This window comes from Eublepharis macularius, chromosome 6 (assembly GCF_028583425.1).
Source record: "Eublepharis macularius isolate TG4126 chromosome 6, MPM_Emac_v1.0, whole genome shotgun sequence".
Lineage (NCBI taxonomy): Eukaryota > Metazoa > Chordata > Lepidosauria > Squamata > Eublepharidae > Eublepharis > Eublepharis macularius.
This window is the reverse complement of record NC_072795.1, coordinates 125376300-125399378: the sequence shown is the minus strand read 5'-3', so window position 1 is coordinate 125399378 and position 23079 is coordinate 125376300. Positions and strand designations below refer to the sequence as shown.

Genomic DNA, 23079 nt, shown 5'->3' with positions numbered 1-23079 from the left:
ATATCTGTGTGTACTTCCAGGGCAATTTAGAATGGATCATACATCTCTTGTGACTATGACAAAAGAAAAAAGAAGAGCACAAACCATAGAGCTTTCTGCTTATGAAAAGTAAAACCAACTGAGATAACTGGGCATTCATATATCAACACAACAGATGGCTTTTTAAATGCATGTAACTCATTCAAATATACTACTCATAGTCAGGAAGAACATTATGAGGAAGAGGAAAGGGGACTTGATAATTCTTGGCACCTTTAACCCCTGAAGACCTTAGGAAAATTCCATTGTTTTAGTGAATGCAAATCTCACTAATATAAACACAGTGTCCCCAGGAGCAGCTTTGTATTAGCAATCTATGGGGGCGGTGTGGTATGTGTGTGCGCGCGCACATGCATGCATGGTTAAATGACAGCTCACCTTACCAGAATCAAATCTTCAATTTTGGAAAGGTAATGTTTAATTACACTCTGCCAGTGTTCCAACATGCTCCTAGAGCCAGAGTGTAGAAGTTGGAGAGTTAAACTCAGATTTGGGAGACCCTGGTTCAAGTTGTCATTTATTTATTCATGTTAAATGCCACCTTTCCATATACCTACTCAAAGCCACTCACACGTGATAAAATCCTAAAGCAGTTTGAAAATGATTAAAATCCCACCCATTCATTCTGCCATGAATCTTGCTGGGTGACCTGGGAACAATCAAAGGCTACACAGCAGAGCTGTTAAGAGAATAAAAGGGGGAGAACTCTTCAATGGGAATAAAAGAAAGAGAAATGCTCTTGAGGAGTGCATCCACAGAGATTCTGAGGTGGTAGTGAAAGGGAGAAAAGACTATCCTTGCTCTTGACCAGTTGGAAGAGAAGTTATGGGGGCTGCTGAGTAGTTTTGGGAGGTGACTGATGCTCAACTGAAATCTGGTAATTTACATTTTGGCCTCTCTCTTAAATGATCAAAGATCATACAAAGCTCTTCACGGCTTTGGTCCAGCATACCTATGGGACCACCTCCCTCCCTATGTTCCTCCATGGCAGCTTCACTCATCTGAACAGGGTCTCCTGCAGGTGCCAGGCTGCAGGCAAGTGAAGTCAGCAGCAGCCCGTACAAGGGCTTTCTCTGTGGTGGCCCCTATCCTGTGGAATGACCTGCCTGAGGAAGTCAGAAGAGCCCCCGCTCCCCTGGCTTTCTGTAAACGATGCAAAACCGAACTATTCAAAAAGGCTTTTTACTCAAATGGGAGGGCTGTATTGTAGGGATGGGATCTCAGATGCTTCACTAACAAGTTAGGGATCATAGACTTCATCACTATTTTTGCCTTATATATTATCTGCTGCTTTAAATATGTACTCCTATGTACAACCATCGCTCCATGCTGTCTAATATTAGTCCTAGAATTGATTATGTTTTGGTCCAGTATTTTTTCTACTCTGTCTTGGACCCTTGCTAATGCTATGTCTTTTAAACTTGTATCTGTTTACCTTATGGTATTGTATTGAAATGTACTTGTTACTGATTGTATTAACCTCATACTGTGTAATCCGCCTTGAGTCTCAGTGAGAAAGGCGGACTATAAATGACGTAAATAAATAAATAAATAAATTTTAACTTTTATACTTAGAGAAAGAGGTTCGTGTTTACTGCTTGTCTTGCCTAGTAATCCTGAGACATTCTTATGCTAAATTACTTCATTTTTCTTTTCATTAATCTGTGGCTTTGGGTACAAGTAACACTCCCCCCCCCTTTTTTTTTACAGAACTGATGTCTTAGAGCAATCATTCTTTTTTACATAAAGCCTTAATGTGGCATATTACATTCTATGGTACAACAAAAAGGTGGAGAATCTCTTGCTTGCAACTGAATTACCACACTAATTTCAAGGGATACGGATGACCTAGAAAAAGTGCAGTTCACTCCACCTCCTTGGGTACAGTCACAGCACATTTCAGTCACCCATCTGCACCCCCTCCTTCACACAACAGAGGATTGCATTTTAACAAATATTCAAAAACTCTACATTAACCAGCAGAAACAAAACACACACTATTTTATATGGCAAAGCATTACAAGTGTGCTTTTTTATGCCAAAGAAAATGACTTAGACGGAGTAAATGGTTCCATTCCCAGAAAGACAAAAGTGGCATAGTTATACAAGCTTCCGGGAATGGCAGGTGGTAAAGTGTTCTTATTCTGAAGGTGGGGGAAATACAGAGGGAGATCTAAATGCCTCATTAAGGTTTAGTCACCAGGGATCTAGGCCAGCAAAGTAAACTCCCTACCAATCTCCCCCAGTGAAACAGAGGACCCCGAGGGGTACGTTTTACCACGGAATAAGTACGTTGATCTCTGCTCCATCTGTTCACATCAAGGCAACAGAGGCAGGCAGGATAGCCCCCAAATGCAGGCAGGTAGGGATAGCAAGTATCATCAGACCTGTTGATTCCATTAACAGCCAGAGACAAACTGAGGCTATTTAGAGGAATTAGTACCTACATCTGAAGCAGTGGCCTAGTCTGCAATGGGATGCAGGGACAGAGGGCCCTGTCCAGCATTCTGCAAAGCCTCCCAGTGTAGATGGGTCTTCCCAGGGGCCATTTCATAGAAAAATAGCTGCAGGAACTCATTAGCATGTGCCACACCCCTCACCATCACCGGAAGTATGTCATTAGCATAACTGGTTTGCATATGCCACACCCCCTGACATTACCTATCCTGGCTGTTTCGGCCCCAATCCAGGCCACAATGGGCCCAAAATGGCCGAAAATCAGGTGGGCGGGGCCGCCTGACATGTGACCTCTTTGGAGAACTACCAGGACTGCGTTCCTGTGCATTCCCCCTCAAAATGAGCCCTGGGTTTTCCAATGCCTCACAGGCAGAAGACAAGCCTCAGACTAGTAATGTGATCTATTTTTTTTTAAAGGAATTTTTCAGATTTAGGTATTTGGAAGGCCATAAATAATCAGTATTTACCAACATCTGCGTCCTCTTATATCAGTTCTGTATTTAGATTCAGGTTTCGGGGGGATTCCAAAATTAACCAGGTCCATTATTCTCTATGGGAGGCTCTTTTTTGAATCAAATTACACCAAAATTGCAGTGGACTGAGAACTGCTTGTCCACTAATGAACCTCCAAGTTTCAAGGTTGCAGGTTTCCTAGACCACATAAGAGAATCATGATGATTGGACAGAACAGTTGAGCTCCCCATAACAAGCGATGCTATTCACTTGTGCGAATGGCCTCTCTCCCTCTTCTTTTTTTGGCCTGGTAAACATGCTAAAGTATAAAAAAAACAAGCTGCTGCTACCTTTGAAATGGCAGACCTTGGATAATCTTGAATATTTCCAGGATTAATCAGGACCCACTAATACTAGTATATTGGACCGGATTTACCAAACTGCACACCCCTATCTCCAATGGCCAATTATGCTCTTGGCCATGTGAGTCAAGCTTCCATCCAGGCTTTCTGACTTGTCTGCTCCTGGGGCTCCAGGAGTGAGTGTGGAGTCCCTAATGATAGGGGAATATCATCAACAGGTTCCTTAGCAGCCTGAATCACAACCCCAGCTTCTGAAGCCATGGTCAACTGCATGTTCCCTGATGGCACTGGGAGTCAAAGGGCCTAGGAACCGCAGGGTCTTTTGACTACTGTGAGAATAGCTGCCACAGCATCCTCATACTCTGATTAGAACTCATTATGCCCAACCCTGACACTTGCAGTATATATCTGAATACAGAAGCCCAATCCACCTACCCTACTCCATGTGCATACATATTAGATATAAACACTATGAGTGTGGCATCACTATTTACTGTGTTTCTGTTCTGTGTCATCTACTATGGACTTGGCCATTTCATAGCTGAAAAAGCATTATTGAATTGAAACCGTGACACCATTACTAGCAGCCAAACACCATTTTGTCTGTAAGATACTTATGTTAGCAGTCAAACCCTCCCTCTCACTGAAAGGGCAGTTTATGAATATGGCAATCTCATAAACTCCTCCTCCTCCTGTGTTCTGAGCACAAAACATGCTGCCTGGCGAGGCAGAATGGATCCCAACCTGGCTGCAGTGGGAAAATTACTGAAACATGAGTTATGAGGCAAGGTTGGTTCGCTGCTCCACACCCCGGAGATGCACAGAGACTTAAGACCTTCAGGGTCCGATACTCTTCCCTTCCACTAGTCACAAGTCATCAATCACCTTTTTTAACCTATAGTTCTGCCCAGGTATACTCAATCAAGCCCTTCCCAATTTATTGTCTAACTTCTGGAGACAGCCATTAAGCTATTGTTTTGGGGGCAGAAGACACAATCCTGCCCCAAAGTACATTTCACAGTATAATTGGGCTACCCTACCATGTGTTCAGTGTGTGTGTGTGTATCCTGGGACCCTCAGGCCCGAGTCTCGGTCTTCTTCCTCTTTCAGGTGAAGCACGGGTTGCTCGAGCTGCTATTCTCTACAGACATTCTCTATCTCCTAGATTAGTAAATATCATCCAACCTTGAATCTCTCGCCCTCTTCCTCCCCGTTTTCTTACTTAGCCCTGTGTGTATGCTGTGCGTTTTTCCTGTGTTTGCATTTTACTGCTCCTTAATAAAAATCATTCCTGTTGAACACCCGCCTGTTTTATTAGAGAGTCCTCTAAGGGAACAATCCTCGTATACATTGGAGGAGATCCTGCTGCATCTCCTTGTATGCTAACTCCCCCAGCTCACAAGGAGACTCCCCCCTATTTGGGCAACACTTATGGCTCAAGGAAGGGCATTCAGAGGACAAAGAAACATGCCCTCTTCCAGCAGCTACATGAGAACCATTAAAACAGTTCATTTCGAGTTGGTGCAAGGACTTGACCTGCATTTTATCAAGAACAGATAAGCCGTCTGTGAAGAAGAAAATGAATGCAATTATGTTGAAATTCCACTGACAATTAAAACTGAACAGACTGTCTCATCTATGCAGCTCTGCTCCAAAGGATCACTACACCATTTAGATATAAAAGACGAAATCTGGCACAGAAGTTAAATATTTTAAAAATAGCAGAGAGTGGTCTGGGGAGTACAGCGGCCTTCTACAAGAGCTAGTGCCAATGGGCACACTCAGGTGGGCGCCTGAGGCTTGTGGCAATGTGTGTTTGCATTAGATATAGAAATCTACTTGATTGTGTGCTGTCCTAGCCAACCCAGTTCCATCTTTGCAATAAAATTTCCATTGCTACATTCCTTTGGTTAAGAGGTGGAGAAACTCAGTCTAGACTGAACTATCTTACTTCCTATTTACGCCTCCCACATGTGTTGTCCCTACACAGAGTCCAGACTTACTCCCTGCAAGCAGGTCTTAAAACTGATCCAAGCTAGATAATAGTTCTTCCTCTTTCCCCACATCCTGTATTCCATTGTAAGGCTACAAGAATTGCAGACTTGGACCTTTGCTACCATAATCTAAACAATTTATTCTCTTGTTCTCCCCGCTTCATTTTTTGTACTGAACATGCAGCTTTGACAACAGAACTCAAAAGCTTACATACTGTTGATATTTTGGTAGGTCCTAATAAAAGGTTAAATAACAGGCTTTTGTTTTTGGAATTTGTATGCAGGGCCAATACAGCTGCTAGCAAATTTTATCTGAACTGCTGGTAATTAAAATGTAACTGAATCATATTTGATTGCGGCTCCCAACCACATGCGTTTGTGAGACAAAATCACAAAGAGCCCTGCTCAAACACATAACATGCTACTGGCTTCCAGAAACCCGTGCTCTCTTATGTAACTGTTAAGAAACAGAATTCTGCACTATCATCTTAAGAGTCCTTGGTACTAAATGGGCCACTCAAGTTACCATTGTTCCTGTGCCACCAGACAGCAGATCAAAAGAAGCCTACAAAGAAGTGACTAACAGCTGAGATAATTCATTCATTCCTTTATTAAGTGCATTTTTATTCCACTCTTCCTTCATGGATCTCAGGATGGCATACCTTGTTCTCCCCCCCTCCATTTAATTCTCACAACAAAGCCTTGTGAGGTGAGTTAGATTAAGAGTGACTGGCCCGAGGTCACCCAGAGGGCTTCTTTACAGCAGAGTACCGATTTGAATCTGGGTCTCTCACAACCTAGTCTGCACCATATATACATCAGGGCAGCAGTCTTTCCTCCCCCCCCCCCCCACTTCCTTTCGATAGCCACGAGAGGTTTTAAAATTCCTGCTTTTTCGAGCGGCTGCTTTGTTTGTAATTTTACCAGAATGTAATCATTTATTCATCTCAACCTTTTATATGGCAGAGTCAATTTGAGAAAAGGTAATCATCAAGGCAGTTTGCTTTCTAAAAAACAATTATTGTCGACAAGGGGATATGTAAGGATTTTGCATCTTGTACATTATAATGACTCCATATATTGCATTTCGAAGGAACTTTAAGAGTCATTCAATCTGCTGCATCTTTAGTTTTATACCCACCAGCTGTAGTCTGGTTGGATGGCTGCAGAAAATGAGACACAGTTATTTCTCCATTTTCTGCATGACATTTTGCATTTTTCTGCTCAATGCACGAGAGTCAGTGTGGTGGAAAGTTTAATACTGGAAGACCCAAGTTCGAATTCCCCCTCTATGGACACTCAGTGGGTGACCTTGGGCCAGTTGCATATTCTCAGCCTAACCCATCTCACAAGGTTGTTGTGAGGATAAAATGGAGACTAAGAGAATGATGTATCCTGCTTTGGGTCCACAGTGGGAAGAAAAGTGGGAAAAGAAAACAACATAAATATGAAATCATTTGAAATAAGTTAGAAATGTTTAATAAGTCGATTGACTGGATCTTTTTGTTAGTAAACACGCTGTCCCTTGTTGCCTCTTAAATCAACCTTCTTTCCCTCAGAAGAAGGTAGAAATCACAGAAGATTGCTGCCGACTGCCAGGAAACATGCTCGCACTGCAGAGGCCATCAGAGGTGTCTGCTCCATTAGACTAGAGGCACGTCTCACCTAAGCCCAGAACGATTCCCTGGGAAAACCCCAATGGGATGCGGGGCATGGTCCAGGGTATCTTGGCACGCTCCTGGCATACTTTCTGTTCAGGCTGGAGATAGAGAGAGTAGGGCAGAGAGTAGGGCACTGGTCCAGTTTAAGAAATTATTCCTGCTTGAAATGGACTAAAATCACAACCACTAGAATTCAGGTAAAAACTGGTCATTCTTATACCTGTTTTTGTATGCTAGAGTTACCCTTTAACCGAAATGAGCCTGGGCACACCTACAAACAAATAACAAGAGCTGAGATTCCATATCCAAAATAAAATTCATTAATAGTGACTAAGCATTCACATTCAGAGACCAAAGTGCTACTTCAAGATTTCATCATGAAAAACAGAGTTATGTGACTATCTTGTTGCTAAATGCTGTCCTGGTGACAGATCTCTCCTAGTGACAGTGCGTGGGGCGCTGAAGAGGGCCCTCAAGTCATAGTTGCCTTATGGTGACCCCTGGCGGGGTTTTCATGGCAAGAGACTAACAGCGGTGGTTTGCCATTGCCTGCCTTTGCAGCCCTGGTCTTCACTGGAGGTCTCCCATCCAGTTACTAACCAAGGCTGACCAAACTTAGCTTCTGAGATCTGACAAGGTCAGGCTCACCTGGGCTATCCAGGTTAGGGCAATGACAGTACGTAGATAATGAAAAACATTAGAAGGAACTTCACCAAAACCCAAGGTGCACAGCCACCTTCAAGCAATCTCCTTGGCAGCATTCTTTCTGTCTGGCAGGGGCAGAATCAGTACCAAGCAGTGCCTTCAACTCCTATCTGGCTCAGGCAGTCTAAGAAGGTCAATTATATCAAACTCTTCTGGATTTTTTTTTTTACTAAAATGACCACACACACACACACCTGTGCACACATTTTAAGACACGCCAATGAAGCCCTGATGAGGAAACCATCCCATCCACTATGGTAGCAGTTCCCAAACTGCTGATGGTGATGCAGAAGTCCATATTTAGTTGGTAGTGACCCACTTGAAAACAAAAAAGAGCAATCACAAATCAGTAAAACTGCAAAAGGCTGGGACCCACTTTCCCAGGCTTCACCACACACTTTTAGGTCAGGAGGACCCACAAGTTGGGAAAAGGGCAGTAACAGGATACCCTGCTACTTGCCTCCCTCTGGGAGCAGGTGAAATCCCTCTCCTTCCACCAGTGATACCTAAATAAATGTATTCGATCCCTCTGCTAACCACGGTCAGTACTCCTGGGTTTTCAAGACTGATCCTCCTGCTTTGGTTGGTTGTTCCGATGAAGTGTATTTTATTGAAGTCTGTTTTATTTTACTTTCAGTTTTAATTCCCTGTTTGTACTGTTTTATAATTGACCCTGTATAAGGCAAGCCATTCTGAACAACTGTTGAAAAGCAGTATACAAATGACGCAAGTAATAAGGCCAAAAGGAAAAAGAATATGAAAAGAAGAGAAAGGACAGCAAGAATTAATGGGCAGCAGGAAAACTGAAGCCACTTCTCCTTGGATCAAGTTCAAAATAGTTCTCAATAAAATGTATGGAATCGAAATAGGAAGATACTAAGATGAGCAATAAAAACAGTGGTCAATCAACAAACAATAGATAAAAACAGCAATAGAAAATAAACAGGTGGGAAGCTACTTTCCTTGTGGTCTCAAGAAGCACGGTGAAGAGACATGTATAGCAGGGCGGATAAACAATTTTTTAAATTCAAGGTTTCTATAATAAGTGACTTTTAAAAAATATCCAACACTGAAAATTATGACCCTCTTATGACTTTTCTTGTAAAGAAAGAACGATGGGGAAAACATTTTAATCCATTGTCATACAGCACAATCATTCATGCATTTATATTGGGGTGGATCCTACTCGTATCCTTTCTCTCCACTGAGTAAACTTTATTCATTCATTTGTTAACATATTTATACTCACCTTTCCTTTTGGCTCAGGTCTGAAGCCTTCCTCCAACTGAAGGGGCTCTTCCATTGGAGGAAGAATAGCATAAATTGGAGAGAAGCTACCTAGAAGGCGGTCAGATCCACCTCATTATGACTCGATAGTGGGGGCCAGGGACTTGCAAGTCACCCACTGATCCACCTGGATGACCTTTTACTCCTATGTCTACCTCCTGAAGTTCTGCCCAATGACTACCACAGATACATTTTCCACACCTCTGAGGGGCTGAAAGCCAATGGTAATATGGTTGTTGTGGGTTTTCCGGGCTGTATTGCCGTGGTCTTGGCCAAGACCACGGCAATACAGCCCGGAAAACCCACAACAACCATCGTTCTCCGGCCGTGAAAGCCTTCGACAATACACCAATGGTAATATGCTTCCTATGATCACACAGGGGATGTAATCAGCTCTTTGGGGGTCTATGAGCTGAGGCCAAAAGGTGTGCAAAGGTATTACCTGGTTTAGATTGAGATGTGCAAAGATAATATTTGATTCCAATTGGGGTAGGAGGAAAGCAAGGCAATTACATGCCAAAGGAAAAGGAGCGGACTAAAGTAGAATGGTCCACTGGGGGGAAAGAAGCACCTTGTAGCGTTGATTTCAACCAGTACCTGCCTACAAAACTCATCAAGGCTGCCGGTTGTAGAAGAATCCTATTTATCTAAAATATGCAATGTATTCTGTATCATTTTCTAAAATTTAAAAAACTTATTGTACACCCTTTGAGGCTACATAAAAACTTCACTTAGTTTTAAATCAGTATGTTTTAGAACAACCAATTAGCATATACTTTTATTCAGGAAGTATCTGAATAATACATGGAAGTTTTTGATTTAATTCAATGATTTAAACAACCTTTTATTCTTGGCAATTTTGAGTACACATCCAAATCCCAAACCAATCTTGATAGCCCTTTTAATGGCAGAGATTCAGTTGGCAAAATAAAGTATTGACTTGTAGAACAAACCTATTGGAGGATAGAGAGCACTTTCACTATTTCTAAATATTTAATTTTTTGTTTATTGTTTATTTTTTGAAAAGTGCAGGAGTGCCAAAGGTGCTATACGAGTGCAATAAATATAATACAATAAAGAGAATAAATACAAAATTTGGGCCCTAATAAATAGTAATTAACATGCCATCAGAAATATCATATTACAAAACACCACTGGATATATTGAATATACCATTAAAGTCCTGACTTAATCCAGAGCGCAATATTGCCGATCCAGCTGGCGAAGGAATGTTTCAAAGTAGACTTTACAGGTGAATGACTTGTCCCAAGTTTTTTCACTGGTGTTTTTTTCTTTCTTTTACAAGTACAAAAATATATACTCCAGGAATCTTCAAGATGGCAAATCTTATGATTGCTTCGTAGTTGTTGGAGGGCGGAGTCTAACGGGCATCGCCAGCATTTATAAGCTTTATATGAGTGAGGTTTTACTGTTAGATATATATACATATATATGATTTGATCTTTTATGTATTTACCCATTTTAAGTATTTAAAAACTGTTCTTTTATCTGTATTTTACTTGGCTGGTCTTGTGACCGTAATAAACCCTTTGATTGACTGATAATTATTCCATCATCAGCACACCAACTGCGTGACGTGGACTTGTTTGGCTAAATGCTTGGTTGTTCTGCTAGTTTGTGAGCCTTTGAAAAAGTTTTATTACGAAATGAGATATAAATGCTGGTTTTATTACAAAACGGTATATAAATAGTAATATTAATTACTATTTATTATTAGGACCCAAATTTTGTATTTATTCTATTCATTGTATTATAATATTTATTGCACTCATATAGCACCTTTAACACTTCAGCATTTTTCAAAAAATAAATTAAACAATAAACAAAAAAATAATTAAATATTTAGACACAGTGAAAGTGTTCTCTATCCTCTGATAGGTTTGTTCCTTTTCCTTTAATTGCATCGGATTCCGCAGAGCATTCTGGAAACCAATTGGATCCATAAGTCTCTGCGGGCGAGCATAAATAAGCTCACCGCCTTTTTTATAAGATGTTTTAATGTTTTTATAATGTTTTTAATTTGTTGTCAAACCGCCCTGAGCCTGTCTGACGGGGAGGGCGGTCTAAAAATGTAATAAAATAAAATAAATAAATAAATTGTTCCCAGAGGAGCCCCTTTGTTTGTTTTTGGTTTGGAAGTGTAGAACAGTCAGGCACTACACCATCACACTCAGACGAAATCATTATCACACAACCTATTTCATGATGCCTGTAGATTCAATTCAATTGGCTTTGCATCTAGTTTACACTTTCATGATTCTCTTCCCCTACTGAACTTTAAAAATGTCACGGAAAAAGAAACATAGGGCAGTAATTAAAAAAAAAAAAACAAGCTCCTAAAATCGAGCAGCAGCAAATCCGAGGCTCACTAATGTCACATACCTGGCTCATTTCTTTCTGTTTTGGGCTCTTGCCAGAGAGGATTTCTCGTCAGTCTCTGGAAGCAGATGCATAGAAGTCCTCTATGGCAAGAGTCCAAAAAGGGAAAGAAATGAGCCAGATACTGAAGATGTGTGTGCACAACATGCATCCCGTTCAGCCCACACCCAGGAAATACATTATTCTAGTTCCTCTGACTACTTTACCTCATGCTCAATAAATCACAACTCGATACGTGTGATATTCACTGGCTTGGGAGAAATTCGTGGTTCTTCTGAGCATCATTCCCCCATGTAGCACCTGCCCCATGGAGCAAGACAATTGCCTGGTAGATCTTGTGGTGGCCACCTCGGGACACTGCAGGGACTGGAGGATGGATAAGCTGCAAGCTTCCCTGAGTTGTGGGCCGAAGACAGATGTAGAGGGCCCGTCATCTCTAACACCGCCCCCCACACACACACACATACACATAGCCTCCATGCTCTCATCTGAGTATCCTGGTGACTCTCAGGAGGAGAGAAAGCTGACGGCAAAGAAGAGAGAGTGCAACCACCACCACGGCAGCTACCCAGGAAGAGTAAGGTGGCCATAGCGTGGCACCTTGACAATCTCTCTCTCTCGCCTAGCTGTTGTGCCTCATGCTAAGGAGAAAGCAAGAAGGCAGACAGAGATGCCCTTCCCCTCACTCCAGATACACAAAGGGTGGCTAAGGTTCAACAGGGGTAGGGAGAGAAAATCCTATCTGCCGAGAGGTACTCTGATCATTTAAAAGGTTATAATTTCATATTTAATATTTATAGATGTAGCACACGTTATTCATTTTTATACCACCTTTCCAGGAACCTGTCGGAGGTGGCTACACACACACACACACACACACACACACACACACACACACACACATTAAAAGATATTAATTCATAACACATTAAAAAACTAAAAATATAGCATAAAAATATAGACCATAAAATTCAATGACTTGCAGTTTAAAGTAACAGTTTTCAGACTAAAATAGTGTTAGAGAGCCCATTTGGTATTGTGGTTAGGAGTGCGGGACTAATTTGGAGAACTGGGTTTGATTCCCCACTCCTCCACTTGAAGCCAGCTTGGTGACTTTGGGTCAATTACAGCTTCTAGGAGCTCTCTCAGCCCCTCCCACCTCACAGGGTGATTGTTGTTGTGGGGATAATGATAATACACTTTGTAAACTGCTCTGAGTGGGTGTTAAGTCATCCTGAAGGGCGATATATATAAATCTAATGTTGTTGCTGTTATTATTATTACTATTAAAAATGCCCTCCCCTTAATTAAAAGCAAAGGTGAACAGAAACATTTTGGCCTGGCACCTAAATTAAAGCAATGGAGGCACCTGGTGAGAGCCTCAATGGGAAGGGCATTCCATAAGCAAAGCACCACTATTGAAAACGTTCTGTATGTATTTGATGGGGCGATGCACAGGGCATACAGTGGTCATGTTGCTCTTTTGGTTGATTTATGAATGCAGCTCTCCCTGAGCCAAAAAGTATCACTGATCTAGATTCTATTCTGGTTCTTCTAGTTCTTCTACTTGTGTTCTTTGTTCCCTGCCCCATGTCCTGGGGCAAGGCAGAATAATACTTAACATTTGTTTAGTGGTTTTAATGTACAAAGCATGACATATTATTACAGTAAAGTTATTAATAATAATAGAAACATTGCCTCATCTCCAATCCATGCCACTCGTAAGTATTCTTTTGGCACCACAGCTCTCCAAAGCTTATGTATTTACCCTATGGCATTAGGAAGATGTCTTTTAAAAGCCGTCAGAACAAGCAGGGAATGGCAAGAGGCAAGCCATCTTTCATCATCAGTGGAGAAATTTATACAAGTACTTGCAAGGGCCTTCCTTTAATACCCATTTATGACCCTCATCACTGCTCCTCTTCGGAGCTACTGCTTTGCCCTTCTTCAAAAGTTTAATTTATCATACAAAGATGGTTTATACAAAGTCAGGCACTGGTAAGTACAGCACAGTATGGTTTACTCACAGTACTGTCTACTCAATAGGCTTAGACTGGAGTAACTCTGTTTAGGATTGCACTACCAGAGTGGCAGGCGTTCTCCAAAGTCTTCAGCAAGCCTGCGACTAGAAAGCTATTTTAAAAACTGGATTGTTATCTTTCCTATGACTTTTCTGGTTTTTCATACATCATTCACACGCCATACACCTGAATTATAACATTAGCCTTTCTCTAGCCCTTTGCATCTTCCCACTTCACATGAACTTGCACGTACAATCCATCCACTTGATTTTTCTTTAAACATATGTCGAGTAATTCTCATGTTACAGTCAACGCTTGCAATTTAACCCCCACATTTATGCAAGTCCCTGGTTTCATTTGTAACACTAATGCGCGTTTGGCATTAGCAGCATTATACCCACATCCATGCAGGATGTACACGCATTCATTCCAACATGTGCTGAGTCCGACCCGTGGTCTATCAAGGTCGGTAGTGTCTGCTCTGACTGGCAGAAGCTCTCCAAAGGTCTCAGGCAGAGGTCTTTCACAACACCTACTGACAGATGTTTGTAACTGAACCTGGGACCTTCTACAGGCAAAGGAGATTATTCACCACTGAGGCATGGGACCTGAACACCCCTAAAGCTGCCTTCAACTGACTCAGCCCATTGAGCTATAAAGGTCAGGATTGCTTTTTTCTGACGGGCAGTGGCTGTCTGAGGTCTTCAGTGGACATCTTTCATATTGCCTGCTGAACTGGAGAGGCCAGGGATTGAACCCAAGACTATCTATCAGATGCTCTTCTATCACCCATGGCCCTGACTCTTCAAAACTCAGCCTAGCTGTAAACACGCAGGATGGCCTTAAGCATAAAGTGGAGCTCAGGATCCATGCACTTAACAGCTCCTTGTATGGCTTGGAGTAAGTAGAACAGCAGGATTTGAGTCCAGTGGCACCTCAGAAATCAACAAGACTCAGAGTGTAGGCTTTCGAGAGTCAGAGCTCCCTTCTTCTGATACAAGGAGGAATGGAGATCAGTGAACCTTTATATCCCAGCCAAACCTTGCTGGGGTGTTACAGGCGAGGACATCAGGATGTATAGGCACAATGCAGCTTGATTAGAGCAGAAATTAGCATCTGTAGTGAGACAAGGATCCTAAGTCTCTGTTCTGCCCCCATGCGGGTCCATTGTTCTGAATTTGTGAATAAACTCCATTTCAGCAATCTCACATTGTAATCTCCCCTTTAAGTTTTTCTGAGGACAGCCACTTTTAGGCCAGCAGTGGAATGTCCTGGAGAATTAAAATGTTCTCCCACTGGTTTTTGAGTGTTGTGATTTCTAATGTCAGATCTATGTCTATTTACTCTTTTGCATAGGGGCTCTTTTGCATAGGAATATAAAGGTTCAGGGAGCTCTGACTCTGGAAAACTTACACTCTGAAAATCTTGTTGGTCTCTAAGGCACCATCGGACCCAAATCCTGCTGTTCTACTGCAGACCAACAGGCTACCCACCTAAACTATCCTTGTGGTTGTATTCACACATAATGCCAAACCATGATTTATTGTTTTCAAGAAGGAGCCTTGGATGTATAAAGCTGTGTTTCAATCCTGGTTATAGGTAAGAACCAGACCACCGTTTGTGTTTGGGATAGAACAATGATCTATTTTTTTGGCAACAAACCAGGAATTCCTCAGCTTTCGAGTTGCGCAATGTGGAGGGGGGGACACAACACAATAAGACTTGTTCTGCTAAGGACAACCCTCTCTCACCCTGCTCCACAGCAATGTTGACGGGGAAAAGGCCAGTTCTACACACATTGCCCTGAATTCCTTGATTGAAGTGTATTATTATTGTCAATATTTCACACTGATATACGAACGTATAAGCCTTCAAGGTTATGTCTGATGCCCAGAACCAGGAGTCTGTCTATCAAGCAGCCCCCCCAGCAAAGTCAAGCGTCCATGTGGCATGGCAATTAGAGTGTCAGACTAGGATCCAGGAGACCCAGGTTTGAATCCCTGTTCTGCCACCACGGAAGCTTGCTGGGTGACCCTGGCCTAACCTACCTCACAGGGCTGTTGTGAGAATAAAATGGAGGAAAGGAGAAGGAATAAGAATAAGAATAATTACATTCAGGACAACTTAACGCCCACTCAGAGCGGTTTACAAAGTATGTTATCCTCACAACAAAACACCCTGTGAGGTGGGTGGGGCTGAGAGAGTTCCTAGAAGCTGTGACTGACCCAAGGTCACCCAGCTGGCTTCAAGAGGAGGAGTGGAGAATCAAACCCGGCTCTCCAGATTAGAGCTCTTAACCACTACACCAAACTGGAAGTAAGCTGCTTTGAGTCCCCACCGGAAAGAAAAGTGGGGTGAGTATATATGAAGCAAATACATACATAAACAAACAATCCACACGTTCTGCGCCTCTCCGCCACTTCGCGCTGACTGCACCGGGCTCATGACAAAAACACCCGCAACCCCAAAGCCGAATGGCACGAAAGGGAAAGCGCCGCCTCGGACGCAGAGAAGAGCCCTCAAGCCAGGCTTGGCCGGGCGGCTGTGAAGAGCGCGGCTGGCGGGCAGCGGGGGGAGCAGAAGCGGCTCTGCCAGCGTAAGCGCGCCTGCCCTGCTGAAAGGAGGCCACAGGGACGGCGCGAGTTCATTCCCACGCCACGGACGATCCCGCCGCCTCGTCCGCCCGCCGGGCTGCGGCTGAACTCGCCCAGAAACGCCCGCAGGCGCTTCTCCTTCGCCGCCCCCTCCGCTCCCGGGCCCGGCTTGCCTGCCGCCCCCACCTGCCGCCGCCCCCCGCCCGCCCGCAGCCCACCCCCGAGCTCGCCGCCCCGGCGCCAGAGGGCGTGCTGCCGGGCGCGGGGCTCCCCGAGCGGCCTCAAAGTGGCGGGCCCGCTCGGACCCGGCTTCAGGCCGCCGCCCGCCCCGACGTCGCCTCAGGGTTTCGCTCCCACCTCGGCTGCCACCGCGCCGCTCCGCCGCCATCTTCCACACGGAGGGGAGGGAACAGCCGAGCCAGGCCCCGGGGAGGAGGAGAGGGAGGAGGAGACCACCGTCGCCCTGGTCCCGCCTTCGCTGGGCCTGGGCGCCGGGACACGAGCGAAGGGAAGGGAGGAGGAAGGCGCTGCGGCTCGGGCCTGCCGGGCTGAGGGGATGAAACTCCCTCACAGTTAAGACACAAGGGGGGGGGGGGCGTCTGACTCTCGCTGGCGGCAGTTTCGCGCTGACCGGCCCCCCGCCTCATTTCGCCCGCGAGGGCTTCTGTTTCAATGCATCCATTTTTTAATGTCAGTCCCAAACTCTGTACAAGCGAAAGCCTGTAGTCGACCTCGACTCCTGCTCTTTCTTGTCTTGTGGGCTTGGACTGTGAGAAGAGGTGGAAACTCGGTTTGCGTGGTAATCTGAAGAAGCGAGCTGTGGCTCACGAAAGCTCCTACCCTGCCACAAATTTTGTTATAGGTGCTGGACTCTCGCTCTTTTCTGCTGTTACCGACAGACCTTGATCTGTCTCCATGGAAGGCACCACATTTAGCGTACAGAATGGAAATCCGTAAGCCTTCTGAAAAGTATCTGACTAAGTGAGCTGTGTGGCTCACGAAATCTCCTACCCTGCCACAAATTTTGTTAATCTTATAGATGTTACTGGACTCTTGCTCTTTTCTGCTGCTACAGACAGACCACCCATCTTGATCTGTGTCTACGGATGGCGCCACATTTAGCGTACAGAATGGAAAGCCATAAGCCTTCTGAAAAGTATCTGACTGAGCTGTGTGGCTCACGAAATCTTCTACCCTACCACAAACTTTGTTAGTCTTACAGGTGTTACTGGACTCTTGCTCTTTTCTGCTGCTACAGACTACCCATCTTGATCTATCTCCATGGAAGGCACCACGTTTAGCATACAGAATAGAAATCCATAAGCCTTCTGAAAAGTATCTGAAGAAGTGAGCTGTGGCTCACGAAAGCTCCTACCCTACCACAAATTTTGTGAGTCTTATAGGTGTTACTGGGCTCTAGCTCTTTTCTACTGGAAACCTGAAGACAGGATGCTGGCTGGGAGATGAAAATTTTTTGGACTGCTTTTTTTGTACCAAAATCTGACATTAACAAGTGCGATTCTGTGTAGTTACTCCAGTATAAGCCCATTGATACCACTATGACACTCTGCATAGAATTGCGCAGTAAAAAAAAACCCTCTCTCGGGGTGGATTGAACCATCCTAGAAGCCTTTAGGGTGTCAAGCAGGAAGGACTCAAACTCTGCTCAGTCCAGTGGGTGGATAAGGTAGGAGCCATCCCGATATTCAGAACTAGTAAAGGAGCATGTTTGATCTTTGGGGCACATAGTTTGCGACCTGAAAGTAATCATTCAACAACAAAATAATAACTTTAAACAGAGGTTCCAGCATGAAACAGTCAAAATTAGATTTGATAAGAAGGGTCACGCACTACCTCCCTTCCGGGTTTGCACAGAAGTTTTTTATATCACTATAACTGATGACTCTTAACAAAACATGGGGCTTTCCACCCATTACAAATGTTGACTTTAGTGTAACTAGAGAATGGTCTGCATTTTCCCTTATTAGATCTGAATTTTGCATAATGACATTTCACTTTGTATTTCCAGCATTTCATGCCCTCACTGTGCCCCCCACCTCTTAAGGGCCCACTATATTGCATCTCTACTCAAAGATTTCGAGTGGAATAAAGTTTTAGTAGTCTTTAAGGTGCTCCTCTTTATTTTCCCCTGTACATAACAAGTTCTATTCAAATAAAAAAAGGACAAAGTAGGAATACTGGACTTCCAACTTATAGTCCAATGTGCTAATTTTGTTTTTTAACTTAAAGGGAGTTATAGTGAGTTCTTTTTCAGATTCCAAAATAAAATTTCCCCACTTTGCTGCAGAAAATCAATTTTATTATTTCAAGACCACAGTGTAGCAGAATGAAGTCAAATTTTGAAGAATTCAGTCTGCAGATCTGGGGTGGTAGTGAACACATTTTTGAACTTAAAAACAAACCTAGCAGAACATAAGATGGGCTAAAATCTCAGCTCCTGGGTTCATTTTTTTCCTCCTCACAGCAAGTTTTGTTTTTAAATGTGTGTAAACATTCAGAAGCACAACTCCATCTGAAGTGGTATAGCTGAGTCAACACCTCATTCTGCTATATGGATAGACCAAGCTCTACTCCCATATCACAGAAAAGGAAACACTGAACTCTGCCCAAGGTTAGACTGCCAGTCAGCAAGGGTAAGAAAAGAGCAGTTCTGGTTGGCAACCCCTGTACTTAAAGAATGCCCGACCCCTGAAGATTTGCCTAAGTTGACAGCACCTTCTGGTTTATTACGTTAGTGAAGTTTAGGAAAATCAAATAGATGCACGCATAGAAAAAGAGCTGGAGGAACTCATTAGCATAACTCCCTAGCATAACTCATTAGCATGTGCCACGCCCCTTGCCATCACCGGAAATGTGTCTAGCATAACTGATTTGCATATGCCACATTCCCTGACATCACCTATCCTGGCTGTTTTGGACCCAATCCTGGCCATTCAGGGCTGAAATTGGGCCCAAAATTGCAAAAAGGGGCTGAAAATGGCCAAAAGGGGGCCCAAAATGGTCAGGATCGGGCCACTGCTGAGCGAGAGAGTGATCCACCACCTGTCAGAGGACTGATCCAGGCCATTTCGGCCCCAATCCAAGCTGAAATGGGCCCAAAATGGCCGAGAGTCAGGTGGGCAGGGCCACCTGATATGTGGCCTCTTTGGGGAACTGCGTTCCTGTGCGTTCCCCATCGAAATGAGCCCTGGATGTACGTGACAATTTATTCTGATTTTTGTTTTATTACACCTTAAACGTATAATAATGGATCATATAATAATGGATCAGTATTATGCTATAAATTAATGGTTTGAATAAATGCAGATCCAGTTGTAAAAAGATGGTTGATCTGATTATTGAACTAGAACTTAGTAGATTTTCTCAAACTAGCTTTTTAAATTACTGAAACCACTAACCTAAACATGATTGCTAGCATGTGCCAATCTGATTTTCCACTTGATTTAGACTTGGATAGATTAAAGTTCTCTTTTTTGCATGGCTGAGAATCTCCATAAAAGAATATTCAGCGTAGCAGAAGCTGGAGGATCTCCTCTTCAGGGATAAATAGTTCCCTTTGCCTTGACAGTGCTGCAGTGTGCCAGCATCATGTTCTGTGTGGACTAGAAATAGCTCGCTGTGGCTTTCAATGTGTCCTTTAGCACAAGAGTCTGGCCACAAGAATACCAGGCTTAGGAAAAGCTTTTGTAAAGACTACTGAGGTGAGGTCATGATTGCATATTGGGCGCTGACAATACCACAGCTGTGAATTATAGTGTTCAACAAAACACCATTTCCCCTAGAACACTCTGTCTTCCAATCAGAAGAGCTGGAGAAAGGCAAATTAGAAAGCAGGGGAAAATTCAAGGGGAGGAAAATGACAGTAACCGTTTCCTCTAGTGAGCAGCGGTACCTTGGATGCTAAGTGGATTCACTGTGGCAGCCGTTGGCAGCAGCCTTCTCCACTATACTAAAGACTCATCCCATAACAATAAAAAATGAGCATCTCAAGGACTGAGACAAGACGGCAACACACACAGGGTGCTGCCAGACGGACGCAAAGGAGAAGGACGGAGGAACAAGTTCATGTAGAGAAGGGGGTAGATGCAGGGGGCAGACTCCTGCTCCAATACTTCCCCCCCTGAAGCTACCTCCTCAACCCAAGTAAGACAGGACTTCCTTCTGGTTTGTAAGGGAGGAAAACCCCAGAAAGGATGGGATTGCAAAGGGAAGCCATGGGCAACTGATGGATTAGCACCCCTTGCTCCCACCTGCGGCTTCTAACTTGACTGATACTTGTAAATCCATAACCATGTAATACATACTGTAACTATGTCTAGTTAGATCTGATGTTCATCAGACTGTAACTATTGGTATGCATCCAGATAGGGCCTGGAGTTCTCCTGGAATTATAACGTCTCCAAGCTAAGAGATCAGTTCCCTTGGAGAAAATGGCAGCTTCAGAGGGAAGATTCAATGGTATATCATCAAGTTTAGAGACAACTTAAGTCCTAGAGTGACATTAAATCCCCACAGAGCAGGGGATCTGGAGATTGTTCTGGGGTGCAGCTTTCCCCTCTTTCTGCTTGTGCATTTGTCCTGAGGGCATCCCCCTCTGGATCAGTTAGCACAAGAACTGCCCTTTGGAGCAGGAACCACTGTAGGTCCACTTGATGATAATATTCAATTTATATACTGTCCTTTAGGACAACTGAACGCCCACTCAGAGCAGTTTACGAAGTGTGTTGTTATTATCCCCGTAACAATCACCATGTGAGGTGGGTGAGGCTGGGAAAGCTCTTGAGAGCTGTGACAGACCCAAGGCCAACCAGTTGGCTTCAAGTGGAGGAGTGGGGAATCAAACCCAGTTCTCCAGATTAGTCCCGCCACTCTTAACCACTACACCAAACTGGAGGACAGAGTCCCGTGAACAAGTAGTTGTATGATATGTGCTGCCCTAAACTTTGTTTTGGGGTGCAGAACTTTTCAATTTATCTCAATATTTGTGTTCGGATTTGCAAATAAGGAACTGCAAATAACGAACTGGGAACCTCGATTGTTAAGTTTTTGTGTTCACATTTGTGTTTATTTTTGTCTGGCAATCTTTTAATAAAAGTACCTTCTGAAAAAAAAATTAATAACAAGAAAACTTGTATGGAGAAGAGGGGAACTCACCCAGGCTTCCCTTTCCCTATACATAGTTTGAATCAGAACCATCACGTAAATTCATTCGGGCTGTGAACCCCTTTGCTTTAAGCATTTCTTGCTACCATTTTTTGTTCCATTAAAACAAACAAAAGTCAAACCTGACCTGTGCCGAATACTGAGGTTCTCTGATTACAAAGTTGCCATGGAAACCATCTTTTGTCATTTCTGCTACTCATTGGCCGCCTGGACTTGCACAAACCTCTATTTGGCATATTTACCTGTTTGGTGTATTTCCCTCTTTATGACATGACCTGTACTTCTGCCCCCCCCCCCCAATACATTCTGTTGTAGCTCTCTGAAGGGATTTTGATCTCCATAGAATTAATTCTTCCTTTCCTCCACCCTTCATACCTTCACACCAATCTTGGGCTTTCTAGTCTCATTGCTCAGAAACAAGAGTACCATTTGAAGTTTCAATAGTCTAGGGGAATACAACATTTACAGCAAGTTTCAATGGCCTGGTTTATATTTAGATATATTCCAGATCACATTGCTAAAAGAGCAGTGTATTTTAAGATCACTTCTTACGGTTACCAACACAATAAACAGAACTATAAACAAGCCTGTAGAATAATCACATGGCCTTATTTACACAGGGTAGGGAAATTACAACTTCCCTCCTACATTATATTACTTCCCTGCTCAAAAAATCACAGGTTGGTTCCCCCCCAAAATTTAAAATGCTGATATGATTTTGGTAGTGGTGGATAGTGCCATCAAGTCACAGCTGACTAATGGCAACCTCTGCTGGTGTTTTCAAGGCAAGATACTAACAGAGGGGGTTTGCCATTGCCTGCCTTTGCATAATGACCTTGGTTGTCTTCAGAGCTCTCTCATCCAGGGCTTTTTTTCTGGGAAAAGAGGTGGTGGAATTCAGTGGTGGAACTCAGGACTGCACAATGACTCACTTGGGGTCAGCTGGAACAAGAGAGGAGTTTTTTAAAGTTTAAATCGCCCTTGGCGAAAATGGTCACATGGCTGGTGGTCCCGCCCCCTGATCTCCAGACAGAGGAAAGTTTAGATTCTAAACTCCCCTCTGTCTGGAGATCAGGGGACAGGGCCACCGGCCATGTGACCATTTTCAAGAGGTGCCGGAACTCCGTTCCACCACGTTCCCGCTGATAAAAAGCCCTGCTCTCATCCAATTACTGTCCAAGACAGACGGCGCTTAGCTTCCAACATCTGATAAGATTGGGCTTGCCTGGGCTATTTTAGAATGCTAGATTTCTAAACTGTGAGGCTTCAGCAAGTTAATTATTATTATTATTTTAATCTCAGGTTTATTTTAAAATATAGTAAAGTAGGTCAATCACAATCCTTCTTAGACTGTATCACACCCATTGTACCCCACTGTTTTTTAAATTCAAGATATTTTAGAGGGGAGAGCAAGATGAAGGAGAAAGATGTACAATAAAAAAATATGTGCATTTCATGTTGTAGATGGGGATTAAAGAATAGTCCCGGCTTTGAAAAGGTCTAACACTGGACTTGATGAATGTCACTTCTAGCTAGATACCTCCTTGCGTCTTTCCCTTGATCTTAGTACTTTGCGGTTGCTGAACGGCAGTCGTTGAACAACGGAGACCTAGAAATACCACAAGAACTTCTGAAAAGCAGTAATAGAAATATCTGGAATTTGAACCCAATGCTTCTTGGCCATCCACTTATTTTAAAAAGTAAGAAGACTTGTCAGTCTAATCTGTATCTCAAAGAAAAGAAATAGTAATTAGGGTTGGCAGCTACAGCTTGAGGATTTCCTGGAGTTTTGGAGATGCTGCCTGGGGATAGTGGGATTTGGAAGGGCAAAAAACCCTCAGTGTTTTTGAGATTTTTTGATGAAGTCTCCTTGGTATTTTGAGTCTCCCATTCTGGGGGTAGGGCACCTGAGAGTCACTGAG

At 43.4% G+C, this 23079-nt stretch overlaps 1 protein-coding gene across 2 annotated transcripts in view; it reads right to left on the bottom strand.

Moving 5' to 3' along the window:
* Window positions 1-16372, bottom strand: part of NDST2 (N-deacetylase and N-sulfotransferase 2) — a 175225-nt gene extending 158853 nt beyond the window's left edge. For both annotated transcript variants that reach the window (XM_054982345.1, XM_054982346.1), the window contains exon 1: window positions 16331-16372. The gene's annotated coding sequence lies outside the window, so the exon portion shown is untranslated. The remainder of the gene's footprint in view (window positions 1-16330) is intronic.
* Window positions 16373-23079: the final 6707 nt, after the last annotated feature.